Source organism: Strongylocentrotus purpuratus, unplaced genomic scaffold, assembly GCF_000002235.5.
Source record: "Strongylocentrotus purpuratus isolate Spur 01 unplaced genomic scaffold, Spur_5.0 spur5_scaffold_20, whole genome shotgun sequence".
NCBI lineage: Eukaryota > Metazoa > Echinodermata > Echinoidea > Camarodonta > Strongylocentrotidae > Strongylocentrotus > Strongylocentrotus purpuratus.
This window is the reverse complement of record NW_022145606.1, coordinates 11,367,696-11,386,028: the sequence shown is the minus strand read 5'-3', so window position 1 is coordinate 11,386,028 and position 18,333 is coordinate 11,367,696.

The following is an 18,333-nucleotide window of genomic DNA, read 5'->3' as shown; positions in this document are numbered from 1 at the left end:
TTCTATAATTAACATTGCTCACACCCTAACGATTTGTCTTCTCTAATTAAAGACATAGTGTTATGGAACTGATTGTGTTCAATTTCAATGTCAATTCATTAAGCTCATCATTAAAAACAATTTGCATTGAGACTGGTACTGGTAATTATATCATGATGACAGGTTATAGACCCCTGAGAAGCAGAGCTTGCAAATTGGTCCCATTAACATACAATTAAATACAAATATAATAAAAACATATTATAACAAGCAAAACAAAAAAGAGATATATGTATATTCATACTTATTACAAAACAATAACATATATCTTGCAAACACACTCAGCCATACTCACTGACACACATACAATGCGATGTACTTTAAAACATATCATAAGAGAGAGAGAGAGAGAGAGAGAGAAGAGAAGAATATTTAAAATAAAAAAGGAGGAAGACGAAACACATGACAAATGCGAAATGTGAACTTAAAACTTATAGTCCTACCCAATTTAATAAATAGTTCCCTTTTGCACAAAACTTTAAATCTAGACAAAGTTGAACTTGATCCTCGTTTAAATCATTCCATTTGCTTCTTCCCACATTTCGAAATGATTTCATTGCATGGGTTATACGTACAGGGGGTTTGTGTAATAACATGTTTTGCCTTGTGTTATATGAATGAACGGATGAACTATAAACATGTTTTGTGTTTGCAGTGTTTTTTGTGGTTCTTTTTCTTTGTTTCTATTATGTAAACGATATGGATATACTAATCGACCCTGGATTATTTTTTACACAAAAGAGAGAGAGAGAGAGAGAGATGGAGAGAAAGAGAAATAGAAAGAGAGAGAGAGATGGAGAGAAAGAGAGAGAGATAGAGAGAGAGAGAGATGAAGAGAAAGAGAGAGGGATAGAGAGAGAGAGAGATGGAGAGAAAGAGAAATAGAAAGAGAGAGAGATGGAGAGAAAGAGAGAGAGATAGAGAGAGAGAGAGATGGAGAGAAGAGAGAGGGATAGAGAGAGAGAGATGGAGAGAAAGAGAGAGAGAGATAGAGAGAGAGAGAGAGATGGAGAGAAAGAGAGAGGGATATATAGAGAGAGAGAGATGGACAGAAAGAGAGAGGGACAGAGAGAGAGAGAGAGAGATGGAGAGAAAGAGAGAGAGATAGAGAGAGAGAGATGGAGAGAAAGAGAGAGAGATAGAGAGAGAGAGAGAGATGGAGAGAAAGAGAGAGGGATATAGAGAGAGAGAGAGATGGACAGAAAGAGAGAGAGATAGATAGAGAGATAGAGAGAGAGAGAGAGATGGAGAGAAAGAGAGAGAGGGATAGAGAGAGAGAAAGATGGACAGAAAGAGAGAGAGAGAGAGAGATAAAGAGAGAGATAGAGAGAGAGAGAGGTGGACAGAAAGAGAGAGGGATAGAGAGAGAGAGAAAGATAGAGAGAGAGAGAGAGAGGGATAGAGAGAGAGAGAGAGACAGAGATGGACAGAAAGAGAGAGAGAGATAGAGAGAGAGAGAGATAGAGAGAGAGAGAGAGAGAGAGATAGAGAGAGAGAGAGAGAGAGAGAGAAAAAGAAGTGGCTTTGCCTGGGAACCACACAATTCTTTGTCCGATCCGCTCTAGTCATGCCATGATATACGGACTGGCACACTCTATATCATGTCACATTATCGTAGGTGAAGTTTGTAGTTTGTAACGAGGGTAAAGAAAGAAAATCAGATTTGAAAAGAATATTCTGAAAGGTACGCACCTTGATTTAAATCAATTGTAAAGATGTTCACGCTGGTAGGTTTTACATGAAAGGGGAAAGAGGGTAATTTTATGACGTTTGTCGAATAGATTCTTTAGAGTATCATTCCAATGAAAATCTTTTTGAAGTGTAAGCTTGTACTAATTCGGGTATTACTTTGGTCCGCTTTGTTTTTAAACATTCCTCGCTACAATAATATACGAAAAAACTCAGACAGACATATATAACTGAAGTGAAAAATGCAAACAATATTTAGGCTTCTGTTCATGACACTTTACCTGATATTCAGTTCCACCATTCTTAACACGATTTTAAATATATATATGTTTCATAATGTTATTTAGGAAATAAGAGGATGCCCTATAACGTGAATACCGAACTACATTTATGCATTAAGCTATGACATGCTATACTTGAGCCTAAGAGGACTTTTAAACGTTAAGCTAATGATGAATGGATTGAGAAAACCTAAATTTCATAGAAACATTTTTTGCAGCGCTCTACATTAGTAAAACAAAATATCAGAACTAGATAAAGTATATATCATAAATATGCTGAAAACACAAGGTTTCGTATGTCAATACTTCAGTTTTTGAAACTTCACATGATTACATTAGATTCCTCCGTCCCCGGTACAAAATATTACAGACATGTGTACTTATGAATAATTCTTAATGAAACATATTTAGGCTCTGGCATACTCTAAAATAAGATACCAATCGACATTCAAGCTATGTAACATATTAATACCCTAATCTTTAGACCGATTTTTTTTATCCTGCTAAGCCTATGGTGATATGAATTTCATATAGAAACCAAGAACAAATTCATTTATTTTGAAACAACAAATTATAACAAAATCACTAGATATTGCTTCACTTTTACAGAAATACTCGATAATTGCAGACCCCAGAAAAAAATGTTACAGATAGATAAAGGCCTGGTTCAAGTCTGTGTACCCGGGGCATTCACGAAGTTGTGATTGAAACAATGCAATAAAAAAACATTTCAAACTTATATAGCTGTTATGATGCACCGCTACTCTAATACTCTATCAGGTAAGCTATGCTTTTAAGTTATTAGCGCAAATAAGACCTGCCGGCGAATATCGAAAGGTCTTTTTGATTTTGAAAAATCTCTCACACTTAGGCCTGTTCTTGTCACAAATTAAAGTGTTTATAACACGACAGTATACATGATGCAAAATACACAACATCGAGAATATTGACATAACTTTTATTTAAAATTCTGTCAAAACATGTTTTCCGACTTTGTTATTCCACAAGTTGCCTTCTTCGAACGACAAAAAAAAAAAAAACTTTCAATCAAGCACACTGACTTGATCTGAGGGGCATTTTCTCCTTTCATATTTGAATATGCCAACAATTTTAAATTGATTTGAACATATTTCAATGAGAAATGGAAAATGAACCTTTATCTGAAAGACAAACCAATATGTAGATAACACTTTTTAGGGAATGACTAGTTGTTCGAGCGGTCACGTTCATGCAATACATGTGAGCCTACAAACTGACTGGTATCGTACCCAGGACTGAAACCTGAGCCTATTATGGATGTTAATTATCATATCACATTGATGCACGTCTATAACAAACCGGAAAACGCAAGCACACACATACACACACATATGCACGCGTGTACACTCGAACACATGCACTTCTTCTTAAAAGTTATAACTTGTGTAACCCTCGATTGTATATGATTTTAAAGAGAAACACATTTTCTGTCTAATGATACCTTATTTATGAATTTGCTGCTATACGGATGCCTGATGGAAAACTTTGTAGAAATATTCTTGTACCAAGTTTAGACTGCATCAATGAATATGGGTCAAAAGCCCTTACGTTTTGTTATTTTAGTTCGAAAACAATTGTTAACATGATTGCTTGGATTGTGCTCAAGATAGGAAACAGGTAACCCTCTACCATTAAATAGATTCATGAGTCGTATTATTTATTAGCTAATAAGGCTTTGTATCCTTTGCATTGTATTTATACTGCTTAGCTTCTTGTAGCGAAAGGCTTTAACATTTCCATTGATCAAAATTGACAACTTTTCGAAAGAAATAAATATAACGAATACTAAACATAAACATACTAAATCCAGTAAGTTTTACTGGGCCAGTAGTATTCAACACATAGAAATTCAGTTCAGATTGCAAACTTAGTCGTCGCCATGTTCGCCCAACTGGACAAGGGTATTTTCAATTTGCCTTAGGTGGATTTTCCAAAGGCGCTTTTTAAATCAAGGTTTTGTCCGGTGAAATTCTAATCTATATTTTGTACTTGTTTCGTCTTATTAAGTATACTAATGTTGGGCTATTGTTGCATTTTAATTTTGTTTTACTTGCCTTGTAAATTGTATTATGTCATTCTGGAAATTTGAAAAATCAAATATAAAACATTCAAATAACAATAATAGTATAGAATATAAACGATTCACATAAAGAGTGACAACTTAATTACAAACATTTGCGGGTCCATCCACCTTGTTTTGAAGTCGGTTCCCTTTTAAATTCTGTTTCATGCTTCATTGCTTCATTGTTAAATGTAATATGATCTACCTAGGCTTTCATATAGGAATTGTATTTTAATCCAAATGATAAACTTGAATTATTTTACTGCGTGTAAGCCACAAATATGTTTAAACAAATTTTAATTAGTTTTAACATAAACATAATCATAATAGTAACGCCAAGTCTTAAAGCGCACATATCCATTCTAAGAGAGTGTTCAAGGCGCTTTGTACAATATCTAAACAATTATATCATATTTTAACTACAACATAAACTAACGGTGCTTAAGTTTTTTCTTAACTATATTCAATTGATGATGATTGTCTGATTCATAATGGTAAAGTGTTCTACAATGTAGGTGCAATGATAGCAAAAACCTTGTTATTGGTTATGTGTGTATATAACTGCAGCTGAAAACCTTAACGTAAATTCCGTTGTGGGGTGTACGGTTTCAAAATCTGATACAAGTAATGGGGTGAAGAATAAAAAGGTTGTTTTTGTAGGTAATGAGAAACAGTCTATAAATTATTCTTTTTGAGACTGATAATCAATGAAGAGATTTAAATAGATCTGAAAAACTGCCTGATCTGCTACAAAGAGTGACGAGCCGAACTGCAATATTCAAATCTCGCTGTAGACGGGCTATTTGATTTTGAGAAAGGCCAACATACAGCGAATTATACATATCCAAACGAGATATGATAACAGAATGAAGAATCTGCTCAGTAGCTCAGTGGTTTTCCTAATAAGATATTATCTGATTCTCCAGATATTGTGATTTTTTACTCATACTGAACTAACGTGAGGAGATATCTGAGACTTCATGATCCTTCCAGCTTCAAACAAAACTCCGAGATTACGAATATTGACACATGTTATTGTTTCTAACTTTTTCTAACTTCTTGCATCATAATATCTTTAACCTCACTTCTGTTATTATGCTAAATAGAAATATATTTTGAAGAAATATTTGTATTGTTTTAATATTGAATTAAAAAAAAAACTTTAAAATCCCGGAAAAACAAAAGGAGAATGTGCGAAAGGGTATGTGTGTGTAGTTTATACGGGAAATTTGTTTTGTTTGTTGTTTTAAACATACCAGGCAAACAATATGCGATCCAGGCGTCCTATTGACATTCTTTTCAAGATGAAAATTACTGCAAGACACATTTTAATATTTTAGTCTGCCAATGAAATTGTTGGCAATCACTTTCTTTACTTGTACCGGGAGGATAAATCAATTTAGAATTGTGCTTCAAGTATAGATTATTAGTATAAACGACGTTGTCTGATTGACCAAGTTGACGTGTAATAGGGATTATTTTAATAATCTTAAAAACTACTATAGCCATGAAATAATTATGTCATTATTTAATACATCATGTTGTAAGGAGGCTCTATATGTTTAGTTGAAGACACAATCATCACCTGACATTTTACGATTCTAATAGTAACCTTGCTCGCATCCTAACGATTTTCTTCTCTGATTCAAAGACATTGGCTTAAGGAACTGACTGTGTTTGCAGTGTTTGATGTTGTTGTTGTGCTTAGTTTTTATTATGTAAACGATATAGGCTTACTAATGGACCCTAGATGTTTTAACACGAAAGAAGGAGAGAGAGAGAGAGAGAGAGACAGAGAGAGAGAGAGAGAGAGACGGACAGAGAGACAGAGACAGAGAGAAAGACGGGTGACTTTGCCTTGAAATCATACAATTTTATGTCCGATCCCTTCTAGTCATGCCATGACATACGGACTGGCACACTCACTATATCATGGCGCAGTATCGTAGGTGAATAATATATTTGATAAGGCTGAGTTTGTAAAGAGGGTATTAAAAGAAAAAAAGAAAAACAGATTTGAAAAGAATGTTCTGAAAGGAGACGTACCTCGATTGAAATCAATTGTAATGATGTTCACCCTGGTAGTTTTCACTTTGAAGGAAAAGAAAAGGCATTTTATGATCACCGATTGTTTACATGAAAAGCGTGGGTGGTCGAAGCTCAAAAGCATGTTTGTCGAATAGATTCTTAAGAGTAAAATTACAATGCAATTTTTTGAAGTGTAAGCATGTCCAAATTAGGGTATTACTTGGGTCCGCTTTGATAAAAACATTCCTCGCTACAATAATATACGAGAATACTCAGACAGACATTATAACTGAAGTGAAAAAATGGAAACCATAGATATATTGGAACTGTCTCAAAGGTAATACAAAGTTTTGGGAAATTTTGAAAATCGGGTGGATAGTGAATCTTTACAATTTTGATATATTTAGATGCCCCTGTGCATGTATCATAAGCACTAGAAAAATTAGCCTCTAAAACACTTCTGTTTTCGAGATAAATTAAATATAAAAATTTACTGGTGCTCCCGGTAAATTTTGATAAATTTCAAATAGCGCCTACGGCCGTACAATGGTAGCTGCGACCATGAAAATCTCAGAATATGTAGATGGGATATATAATTTCCAAACGGGAATAGCTAATAAGTCGATTTTAGTCAAGAAACATGGTTTCATAGCTAAATTAATATCTTGACCTTGAGAGGGAGCTATACAAAATAAAGAGTTTATTATTTATAATTTCATAACTTTAGACTCGATTTCAACCGCGATAACGATCAATGTATATTGTAGGAACGCATATGCTTCCAATATGTTAATTTGAACCAAATTTATGACCCATACCAAAACTTTGTAATACCTTCAAAGGACAAATTATCATGAAGGGATACCACACAATCGGTGTATAAGAAACCTAGCAGGAAGTTGTTTTTTCTGTGTAAGCTGAAAAGTTTCCATAGAGAGGCAAAAATCCTGACCCTGTTCTACAATTCAATAACAAAGAGTGTCCTGCTTTTCTATATTATATGTTCATTTGGCAATCTCTCAAAACAGGACAAGAAGAAATAGGAAATGCCGCCTTAAAATAGCACAGCGCATAATTAGAGTAGAATTAGCTTCTGTCGAGTCTCATTGTACAGATTGTAAAAATTAGTCGTCGCTACGTTGGACCATTTTAAGCATTGATGGACAAGGATATTTTGAATTTGCCTGAGGTTGGCCTGATTTTGTCCCGTGTAATTTTAATCTATATGTTGTACTCGTTTCGTATTACGTATACTAATATTGTGCTATTGTTGCATTTTTATTTTGTTTTAAATTGCATTGTAATTGTATTATGTCATTCAGGGCTGAATTGCACCCCCTACAAAAAAAAAGGAATTCTACGCCCTTCATATGTAAAGAGTACCATCATAGAAGATATCAATCAAAGCATAGAAAACCTTATTTTTCCATATTGTCCATTAACACTGATTAACGATTTAATCATGCATCAAGTTTGACATCTTGCTGTTTGCATTACAGAGGTTGTATAACATGCTTCTTTCTTATCTCTAAGAATTAATGAAAAGTTTTAAACCTGTAAGAAATCGGTGTTTACTGCAGAAAGACCTGTATGTTTTACCTGCGATCAAATGACTTACGGAGAATGTGGTTGTTAGCATGCTTCCCCTGAGCTATTATAATTCAAGGCAAGAATTTAAAATCTGCTCAGGAAACGTATTCACTTAATTTATTGTTTGACAATTGTATTTATTAATCAAATATACAAAATATTTTCCTACATTAATTTTTTTTCTTCACTTTTTGTCCCTACCAAAGCGCTTCAGACCTTGTTTCAAAGGTACAATGCGCTTTATAAGAACTGTATTGCTATAATCATACAAGGATTTCCTAATTACGCCTCATGAGCAAAGGATTACAGATTTTAATATATTTTCTTAGCCAACATGTATACACTTAAACTATTTAATTGTGCAGATTATATTTTGTGCTGTATGTTTAGAGTGACAATAATTTAGTAATAGTTGGAGCTTCGTCTGGAGGATATCAGGATACATGCATCTGACAAAGACCAACGTATTAAGAAAGCAGAATACACCAGTTCGTAAATAGCTTCGGAACGCATGACTCCCAAATATCCACAGATCTTTTACACCATGGACACGTCCCACTCGTGCATTTTAGAATAATCACTGTCGAAGTGATGAAGGTTCCTTATGAAAACCTTCTGTTTGCCCTCTTGAGAAAAATACTTCCACCTGTGTATCAGATAAATTTACTGTCGGTACATAAATAAATACTGATTACATAACTTTCATGAGCACGAGCCGAGTATTCGTCTCAATGGTTTTACAATTTGGGTCCGAATGACCTTTATCTGCACATGTGCAAATCTTAATTACGAATTTGCTTATTGGAATAAAGCAATGGAATGAGACTATGTTAATACTCATAACATTTCAAAACATATTTTTGTTGGAATATATATATCATTTCGTCGTCTGTACTAAATCACGAAAAATTGTAAGAATTATAGCATTTGGTATTAATAAACTATTGCAAGGGTAACAGATTGAACACTGGCCAAGTGGAGTCAGTTGTGACTTATCCGTATCAAATGTTTATATGGTAGTGCGAAAAGTTGGCCAGACTATTATCATGCAAGCTTGCACGTAATATCCTCTTGGCCTGCAACAGAATAAAAGAAATTTTCATAAAATTACAGGGTGTTAAAGGGACTCCAGACCCGATCCCTCCCTCAAAAAAGGGAATTTAGAAGATGAAAAGTAAAATAGAAAAAGAGACAGACATACATACATATTGAAAGAAAGAAAAAAGAAAGAAAGACAAATCGCCTCCCTTTTTCCAAACTTTTGTTTAACTCTTTCTCTTGTCTAAGCTTTCATATAAGAATTCTATTTAATCCAAATGATAAACTTGAATTATTTTACTGGATGTAAGCCACAAGTATGTTTAAACAACATAAACATAATAATCATAGTAACATCAACATATAATAAAGCGCACATATCCATTTGAAGAGACTGCTCAAGGCTCTCTAAATAATGATTTGATATTTAAACTACAACATAAACCAAAGGTACTTAAGTTTCTTCTTAACTATATTCAATTGATGATGATTGTCTGATTTGTAATGGTAAAGTGTTCTAAAATATAGATGCAATGATAGAAAACCATTGTTGTTGGTTATGTGTGTATAACTGCAGCTGAAAACCTTAACGTAAATTCCGTTGTGGGGTGTACGGTTTCAAAATCTGATACAAGTAATGGGGTGAAGAATATAAAGTTTTTTTAGGTAATGAGTAACATTCTATACATGATTCTTTTTGAGACTGTTAACCAATGAAGAGATTTAAATTAATCTGAACTACTGCCTGATCTACTAGAAGTGACGAGCCGAGCTGCAATATTCTAAACTCGCTGCAGACTGGCTATTTTAATTTTGAGAAAGGCCAATATACAGCGAATTATACGTATCCAAACGAGATATGATAAAAGAATGAAGAATCTGCTCAGCAGCTCAGTTGCTTTCTGATTCAGATTTTATCTGAGCCTCCAGATATTGTATATATTGACTCATACTGAACTAACATGATTTGAAATCTGAGACTTCATGATCATTCCAGCTTCAAACAAAACTCCGAGATTACGAATATTAACACATGTTATTGTTTCTAACTTTTTCTAACTTCTTGCATCATAATATCTATAACCTCACTTCTCACTTGTCCAGTGTACCATTTCAAATGCTTAACTTGTGTACAAAGGTGCATAATGTATAGGTACCTTAAAAATTTGAGATTTAGTAACCTTTACACGTTTAGTAAATGCTAGAAAGAAAGTAATGATGATAATCACCAAAGATATTGACAGTAGACCTTCATTAAAAAAAAGGTTAAAATAACATGGAAGTAAACTTTGTCCATTTTGATTAACTCAATAACAAGGCATACCTTTAACAAGGGACTCGAGAGAAACCAAGAGGTTTTTGTGTACACTTTAAGATCAAGAAATACTGTTCATGTACCTCTTTTTCTCATTTTAGTCTATCTGTTCGCACAAAGGCATATGTTTACTGCATTGTTCGGAACACGTCAAAGGAAAATAGGGCAAAACTTTGGGAATCCCAAAGTTAGTACATGAACAGTATTTCTTGATCAAAACATTCCACAACCGATTTTATTACTGGTAACAAGATTACCTCCCAAAATTATGCCAATGCTTTGGTTAATAATATTATGTCTGGCACTTTCATCCTATGATTATACTGATAGCAGATATTTATATCAAGAAAGCAGCAGGAAAAAAATAGTTAGGTCCTAACATTTCAAACCCAATATTTAATTCGAGAGTCGTTTTTATTATAATTGTTTTTAAAGGGTCAATATTTATTTTCTGCCGTAGAACAAAATATTTGCGTTATGGCCATATGTAATATTGTCGTGGAAAACATAACACCCCCTACGCCCCCCCCCCCCCCCCCAAAAAAAGGTGAGAAAAACGAATTCTTAGAATAAAAAACGCCTTGATACAAGAGTAACTCTAATATTCCCCGCGGGTATTTTTGTACTACATATAAAGGTTCGACTGTGTCTGTTCGCTGATTTATTTCATTTCCTCGTTTCGTATATTACACTAACATAAATGTACTTGTAATGTATTGCAGATATAGAACTGTAGATTCCATTTCAATAAAGTTGAATTGTATTTGGATTCATGTTTAATAGCAGTACATGTATAAAATTACTAGCGTTTGGGAAGGAGAGAGGGATAGAGGGGATTCACCCCCTCCCCCATTTGAATATGAGAAGATGATACATAAAATAGAGAAAGATAAAGACAGACAGATAAACGGATTGAAAGAAAGGAACAAAGAAAACCGCCCACTATTTCAAACTTTTGTTAACCTCTTTCATTTGTATAAGCTTCAGTTTCAGTTTCAAATTTAATTTCACGTGTTTAATGATAACGTGTATCATCAAGTGATTTTTGGGGGTACATTTTGTAGGGAATTCTATATCCTCGCAAAATTGACATTACCTCTCCTTTGGTTTATTCTGAATTTAGAATGGTTACAATGATCTCTGTAAACTTATTAAATTGTACAGGTACATGATATTTTCTTCAATACACATACATGGCTGAAATAGTATCTCCCCTCCCAAGAAATATCTTTCAAAACAAGGCGGAAGGACGTTATTTCTAGGAATGGCGGTAGTCCATGTGACATTTGCTTAAAATCCAAAAGTGTATGGCCATTCTCAATATTCCTTAGTTAACAAAGAATAATGAACATCAAAGTTTAAGTATAAAAAACAGTTAGAATACAACCTCAGGGTTGGGTTCAATATATATTTTATATCTTTATATGCATTTCTATTGTGAAAAGAAGTAATGTAATAAAGATAAGAAGAAGATGATATCCTTTGATACACTTTAACAGAATTTGGATTCGTTGTTTATTGTGTAAATTTCCCTGTGAGACGATAAGAGAGTTAACTAGATCACGAATTAAAGTCACCTGAGTTTACCCAGTTGTGACACTGTATATATTCGCATGCATGAGCTTTACGAAGAAAACTCTGTTCAACATCAAAACAAGTTCGTGCAACAACTTTGGGAAAAAATCTTGGTTCCTACTAAAATAAGTTATACCAAGATAAACTCGAGGATTATTCTCTCCCCCTCACTCCCCTCGGAATGGCAGAAAAAGAAGGCGCCCTTTTGATTTTGGGAACAAATTCTTGGTTCCTATTACACTCAGATAAGCCAAGATAAACTCGATGGTCCCCCACACTGAATGGCATAAGAAAGGCGACATTTCATATAAAGACGATACTTCCCCCTCTCACCCCTCCCCTATTCAATGAAGGTATTATCTTGGGGTCCATCCACCTAGTATGAAGTCAGTCCCCCAATCCGCCCAAAAACTCCACCCCTGGAGTCAAGAATTGTTAACTTTTGTTTGTCGGAACCTTAAAACTCTGAGTGTAACTATATCTGACATGTTATTAGATACCAAACGAGTGTCAAGAATAGACTGTCCGTTGCATGTACCAAACCTGCAAAAAAGCGGAGAAAGAAAGCTAGCCCTGCGCTTCCGCAGTGCGTGATATACACAATACCACGATACCACACGATTCGGGCGCCATTTTACTTACTGCGAATTCACCATTAATGCCCAAACACATTCTCGGCAGAATACAACCGTCACATAAATAACCTAACACACAGAAAATCATGTTATTTGTGAACTTACTTTGTAATGAGTGATCCAATTCTCCAAAACTAATGAAGAGGTAGAAAAGAGGGACGTGTAAATTTGTGTATTCCAGTGATAATGAATCTGTTCCGATAGGTGAATGAGAGTATACATGTACTTATGAGAGATCAACACGGTGCGTGCGGTCTATTATACGAGGGCGAAAAGTTTGGTTCTCTAATCGTGTTACGTGTAGTCGGTGGGGACTTCCGTCGGGGAATCCCCCACGAAATCCCACTATTAAACGTAGTAGGGCCTCATAAGTGCCCTTTTTAATATCTAGTAAGTTCCCCTTTTCAGGTACGATAAGTGCCCCGTCACCTCTGATAATTTCCCTATTCCAATTTTAGAGGTGCCTCCTTTAATTTTGATAAGTGTCCCTTTCCCTTTTAATAACAACCCATTTTGAACTCCGATAAGCGCACCTTTTATTTTCACGTGTGCCCCTTTTCCAATCTAATAATTGCCCCCTTTTCCTTATGATAAGTGCCCGATTAAAAAAAGATCTCCTTCCCCTATTCATAAATGCCCACTTCTTACCTATTAAAATGTCCCTTTTCATTCTCATAAGTACCCCTTTACATATTTGGTCAGTGCCTCTTTTCAGGTGCGATAAGTGCTCCTTTACACCTCTGAAAATTTCCTTTTTAACAAGGGGATAGGTAACCCTTTTCATAAATGCCAATTTTCAACTCTTATGAATGCCCCTATCGAAATCTGATGTGTGCCCCATTTCTGTCCACAAATTCCCATTTACCATTCTCATAAGTGCTTTTTTCATCCCTGGTGAGTGCCTCTTTTCAGGTATAAGAATTGCCCCATTTTCACCTCTGATAATTACCCTTTCTACTTTAAAATGTGTTCCTTTTCTTTTCTAATAGGTGTCTTATCCCTTTCCATAAGTGTCCCCTTAAATTCCTTTTTCAAACGTGCCCCTAATTTAAAGTTACTTAGGGCAATTTCCCCCGGAAGCTCGGTCGCTACACTCACTCGCATTTATAGATGATATAATTGTGTTCCTTATCAAACGTCCTTTCAGTCTTCCGTTATGAGAATGTGAGTATACCCCCATCATGATTGGGTTTTGCTTTCTTTATTAAATGTAATTGTTCGCACTGCGACCTCACAAATCTTAACATTTTTCCTCGATCGCATATGAATATTAAGACCATCACACCCAACTGCAAAGTATGTTGCTTAATCAATACATTGTATGATTTATAAAGAGAAACAAGTATTGAAAGTATCCCAGTTATGTAATCACAATGTAGGGCTATATACCAATGTCTAATAAATTGTATATTTTTTGCTTTGAGATTTCACTTTGTAGGTGCCCTTTCTTCCAGAAAGTACCCCTCTTTTGATGGTCCCGCCCCCTAATTTGGAAGTCGCTTCGACTCCCCTGCTCTGAGCTTCATTAATCTCCGATCAGCAATTGTATTTTCCACCGTCGACCGAAGGTTTCATACCACCGGGAGGTCACCTGACGCTTTCGTGACCTAGTTTGCGGGCATCGTACTCTCATTACGACGCACAGTGGGCTAGGGAGGAACCAAAGTGTGCCAAAACTAAGTTTGGGTGATTTTTTTTTCCCCAATTTTTTCTTGCCCAGTTGAAAGGTAATACATAGAGGAATACCTCAGTGAAATATTTAATTCCGTTATGCACAATAAGGGTATAAATTTACTACTTCAAACAGTAAAATCCTACATATTCACAGTTTTAGTGCAAAAGTGACTTATTTTATAAATCTTTCAATTCAACATGAAGTTTTTAAGTTATTGATATGAAATTGCTCTCACATATTCCTGATAGTTCATTTCGTTTAATAAATGGGTTAAAATTAATAGAAACACAATCTTTATGATATATTATAGGGTAATTTACTGAAAAATGGACTAATTATCCATGTTTTTTATAAATCCAGAAGAAATGTTTAGATTTCCGCAGTGTACCGCTTAAATTTTAATACCACCATTTCCCCTGATGTCAAAGCTTCAAGTTGATACCAAATTTGGCTGCCCGATCTTGCCCGTTGTTATGTTAGAGCCGATTTCTCTTACCACATTGCCCCGAAAAATCTGGGTATTGGGGGTCCGCGGCTGAATCACGAAGGATTCGTGGTCATAAATCACGGCGCGAGGGGGCGCGTGACACTTGTTCTGACACCGCGGACCAAAATAAACACATTTTCGGGGCAATGTTGCAAGGAAAACGGCTCTAACATAATAACGGGCAAAATCGGGCAGCCAAATCTGGTATCAACTTAAAGCTTAGACATCAAAGAAAATTTTAGCGAAAATCCCTGGAAATCCAAACATTTCCTCTGGATTTATCAAAAAAGAAATCCCCAAACATGAGTTTTGGCGCACTTTGGTTCCTCCCTGGCCCACTGTGCGACGTCGTGTAGCCATCGTGTGGCCTTCATGTGGCCTCTGGGTTAACTACTTAATAAAAATTTACATCTTCGTGTTGCATTCGTGTGTGGTTTGACCTTCTTTAGGCATCGTACATCCTTTGTCTGTTGATTGGCTGTTGACCAAGTTCGGGCCAACTCCGGGCGAAATTCAAAATTACACATTCGTGTGTCCATCTGGTGTCAACTTTGGGACAGTGTGACGCGGGCATATTAACAATGCAAGCAGAAGTTCAGAGTCAGTAATTATTTTTTTTCACAGAGGGCCTTAAATGATGGGACATATTACTCTGACTAGCTACGTCTTATACGTGGCATGTGTAATACAGTCGGGAACTGTTAAAAGTGATGCATCTCTCATATAATAAAGGCATGGTAACTTGCTCTACAACTTGTTGTGCAAATTACCTTGGGGTATTAATTGATCAGCGCTTAAAATGGGATTCGCATGTCAACTATGTCTGTACAAACGTTTTGCTTAGTGCAGGTATTCGTCGTCACTTAAACAATTTTCTCCCATGTAGCTTTTTGTTGTGTATAACAGTTTCATCTTGTCCACTTATTAGCTGGAGAAACCAGCTTTACGCGTTTGTTGTAATGCAAGTTTTATATTCTCCATCTGTACCAATACTTTTCATGATACAGATAAGTTTAAAATTGCTGCAAGTATGCATCGCTATTTTTCTTGTAGTCTTCCTCCGTATATTTGATGCACAGGTTTTTTAAAACTATTTAGTTCATGATTATAATTTTGGAAGTGTTGTGTGAAATTCCTTGTCCTTCTCGTTAAGAGAAATCTCAATTCAAAATAGTTTTAACTTGAGTAAGATTAAATTATACCCGTTATCTTCTCATTAATATATTGTCATCATTTTTTCTAGTGTTTTTATTTCAACTTTTAAATTTAATACCCAAACACAATTGTTCTACTTAATACTTTTCTTCTTCCACTGAATTAGTAATTACTTAACTTGTCGATTCTTGGGACAATCAACTTATCAGGCCTCAATATGGTTTTAATGATTGTTCCTTTAATTCTTCTTATTTTATATGAATTCATTTAGTGTACGTTTTAAACTTTCCTTTGAAATATCTTAATTATTCGAAATTGTGTGAAGGCAGCAAGGGCACAGAAGCAGAACCCTGCGGCGTAGGAGTAGAGGGGAGGAGGTAGCTTACACGACGAACGTCCCCCACCTCACCTCGAAAAGCGGAAAAATATAATCAAACAGGTTTATAATAACAAAAAGAAAAGAGGTGTGGGGGGGGGGGGTAGAAAAAGAGAGGCAGAGAAAGATGACTTGAGAAAACGCCAGCTGGACCTTCCGCACCATTCGCCCCTCAAATCAGTTGTCCTATAAATCTTAATTTCATTTTCCTAGTTAGACAATAACCCCCCCCCCCCCACATCGATTACCCCTCCTGCAATGCGTGAACCTAATACGGTACGTCGACGTCATAAATGGGTGATGGCATACGTTATTAGATTCTCTTCTTTTTTCATATTTTTAGTCCATCATATTCAAGTCTGATATTTGCATACATGCGTGTCACGATGGAGGGCAGTTGGAAAACATTTTCATGAATAGATTATCCCCGAGATTATCAAACAACAAATAAATTTAATAAAAAAAAAAATGAAGTTCGTCGAGGGGCGAATCGAGATATGCTCACCCATTCTTCTGTTCAAGTTTCCCTTTCTTTCTTTCCCTCTCCTCATATTTCTCTCTCTCTTTCTATTAACCCCTCTCTCTCTCTCTTTATTTTTGTTCTCTCTCTCTTTTTTTTTCTCTCTCTCTCTCTCTTTTTCTATTACCCCCTCTCTCTCTCTCTTTATTTTTTTTCTCTCTCTTTTTATTTTTCTCTCTCTCTTTCAGGCTCTCTCATATCCCTTCCAATTTTCGCCTTTCTTTTTTACAAGGCACATGCCCAACTATATTCACAACATTGCCATACGCTTTTTTAACATCTAATCCAATCTTGCATTTACAAACACTCCTATTAAATGTTGAAAAAAGAAACGTAACGGTTTTCTTTCATGTATTTATTGTTCAGTAGATTCGATTCAATCTATATAATTCAAGTTACATTCCCTTTTTTCTTCTTCAAATTTGATATTTTAGAAAATATACACAAGTATTTAGATAACAGAATGTCTACAGATTGTCATAAACATAAATCAAAAGCTGGCAATCTAGGTAATAACATAAGTATGATGTGTATGCGTTAACCTATTACCAGAAACCGAAGGCGCTATTTCTTCGTACAACACAACATCTTTTCTATGTTAAAGGTACTATGTCCCTTTTGCAGGCCCAAAAAGTGAAAAGTTAAATTCCAATGGCATTTGAAAGATAATACTAATTTAGAACTCTCCTTTAAAAAATGGGGCGTGAAAATGGCTTTAAGTGGGAAAATTTTCTATGTTAAAGGTACTATGTCCCTTTTGCAGGTCCAAAAAGTGAAAAGTTAAATTCCAATGGCATTTGAAAGATAATACTAATTTAGAACTCTCCTTTAAAAAATGGGGCGTGAAAATGGCTTTAAGTGGGAAAATAACGACAGTTAGTTGTCAAATCGACTTAGGAGCTATAGAGCCAATAAGTAATAGTCTTGATTTTCACACCATTGTACCGTATGGTCGTACGTTTTATGCTGCACAATGATTCAATCAGTTTAATTTTGGCCATTACAAGAAGTGGGTTATTGATGTAGACAAATCCTTTACAGCTCATTTTATGAATGTTATTACCATGTGTTATTACCATACCAATGGTGTCTGGCAGTGAAGTCTAGCAAGTAAACAGGTTTCCTTGCATAATTTGGATATTAGGACACTGCTAACGTTCAGATTTCACAGATAGGACATACATGACATATTCATGTTTCCTGCAAAGTTCTACAGAATTTGAGGTTGGCTGCAAAAGGGACATAGTACCTTTAAGGTAAAGACCAGTATTGGAAACGCCCCAATTTCAAAAAATGAAATGGAAGCTCTCATTACCAATCATGTGAAAGAATATGTTTTGACTAATACATGATGATAACAAATTTGTTGGGAAACCGCCTACTAATTCATATATTTGGTAAATTTGTTTCTCTCATGGTCTGTGAGAGATATAGGGTAGTCCCATATACATCTTTTTGTGTATAGTGCTTGTAACTTTACGAAGAATGGGCCAAATTTCTTATCATTTTGATGATTCCAGAACCTTGCAGATGCTAGATGCTAGATGATCAACCTTTTCTGATCGATTCCACAACGTTTCTTTCACAATGCAATCGCATGACCATAACTGGTCTTTACCTTTAATGTCTTGACAAAATTGGTGACATACAAATATATTACCGATGAATAAAACTCGTCACATTTAAAGAGGTAAATCACATGGAAAAATTATTTACAAGCACTGGTGATCAGTCGGCAATCAGTCTGAGAACTGTCGCCAACCCTTGGAAGACCAAGAAAAACCTTTCCACAACCACTTTGGTCGGCAAAAGGTTTTCGATGCAGCAGC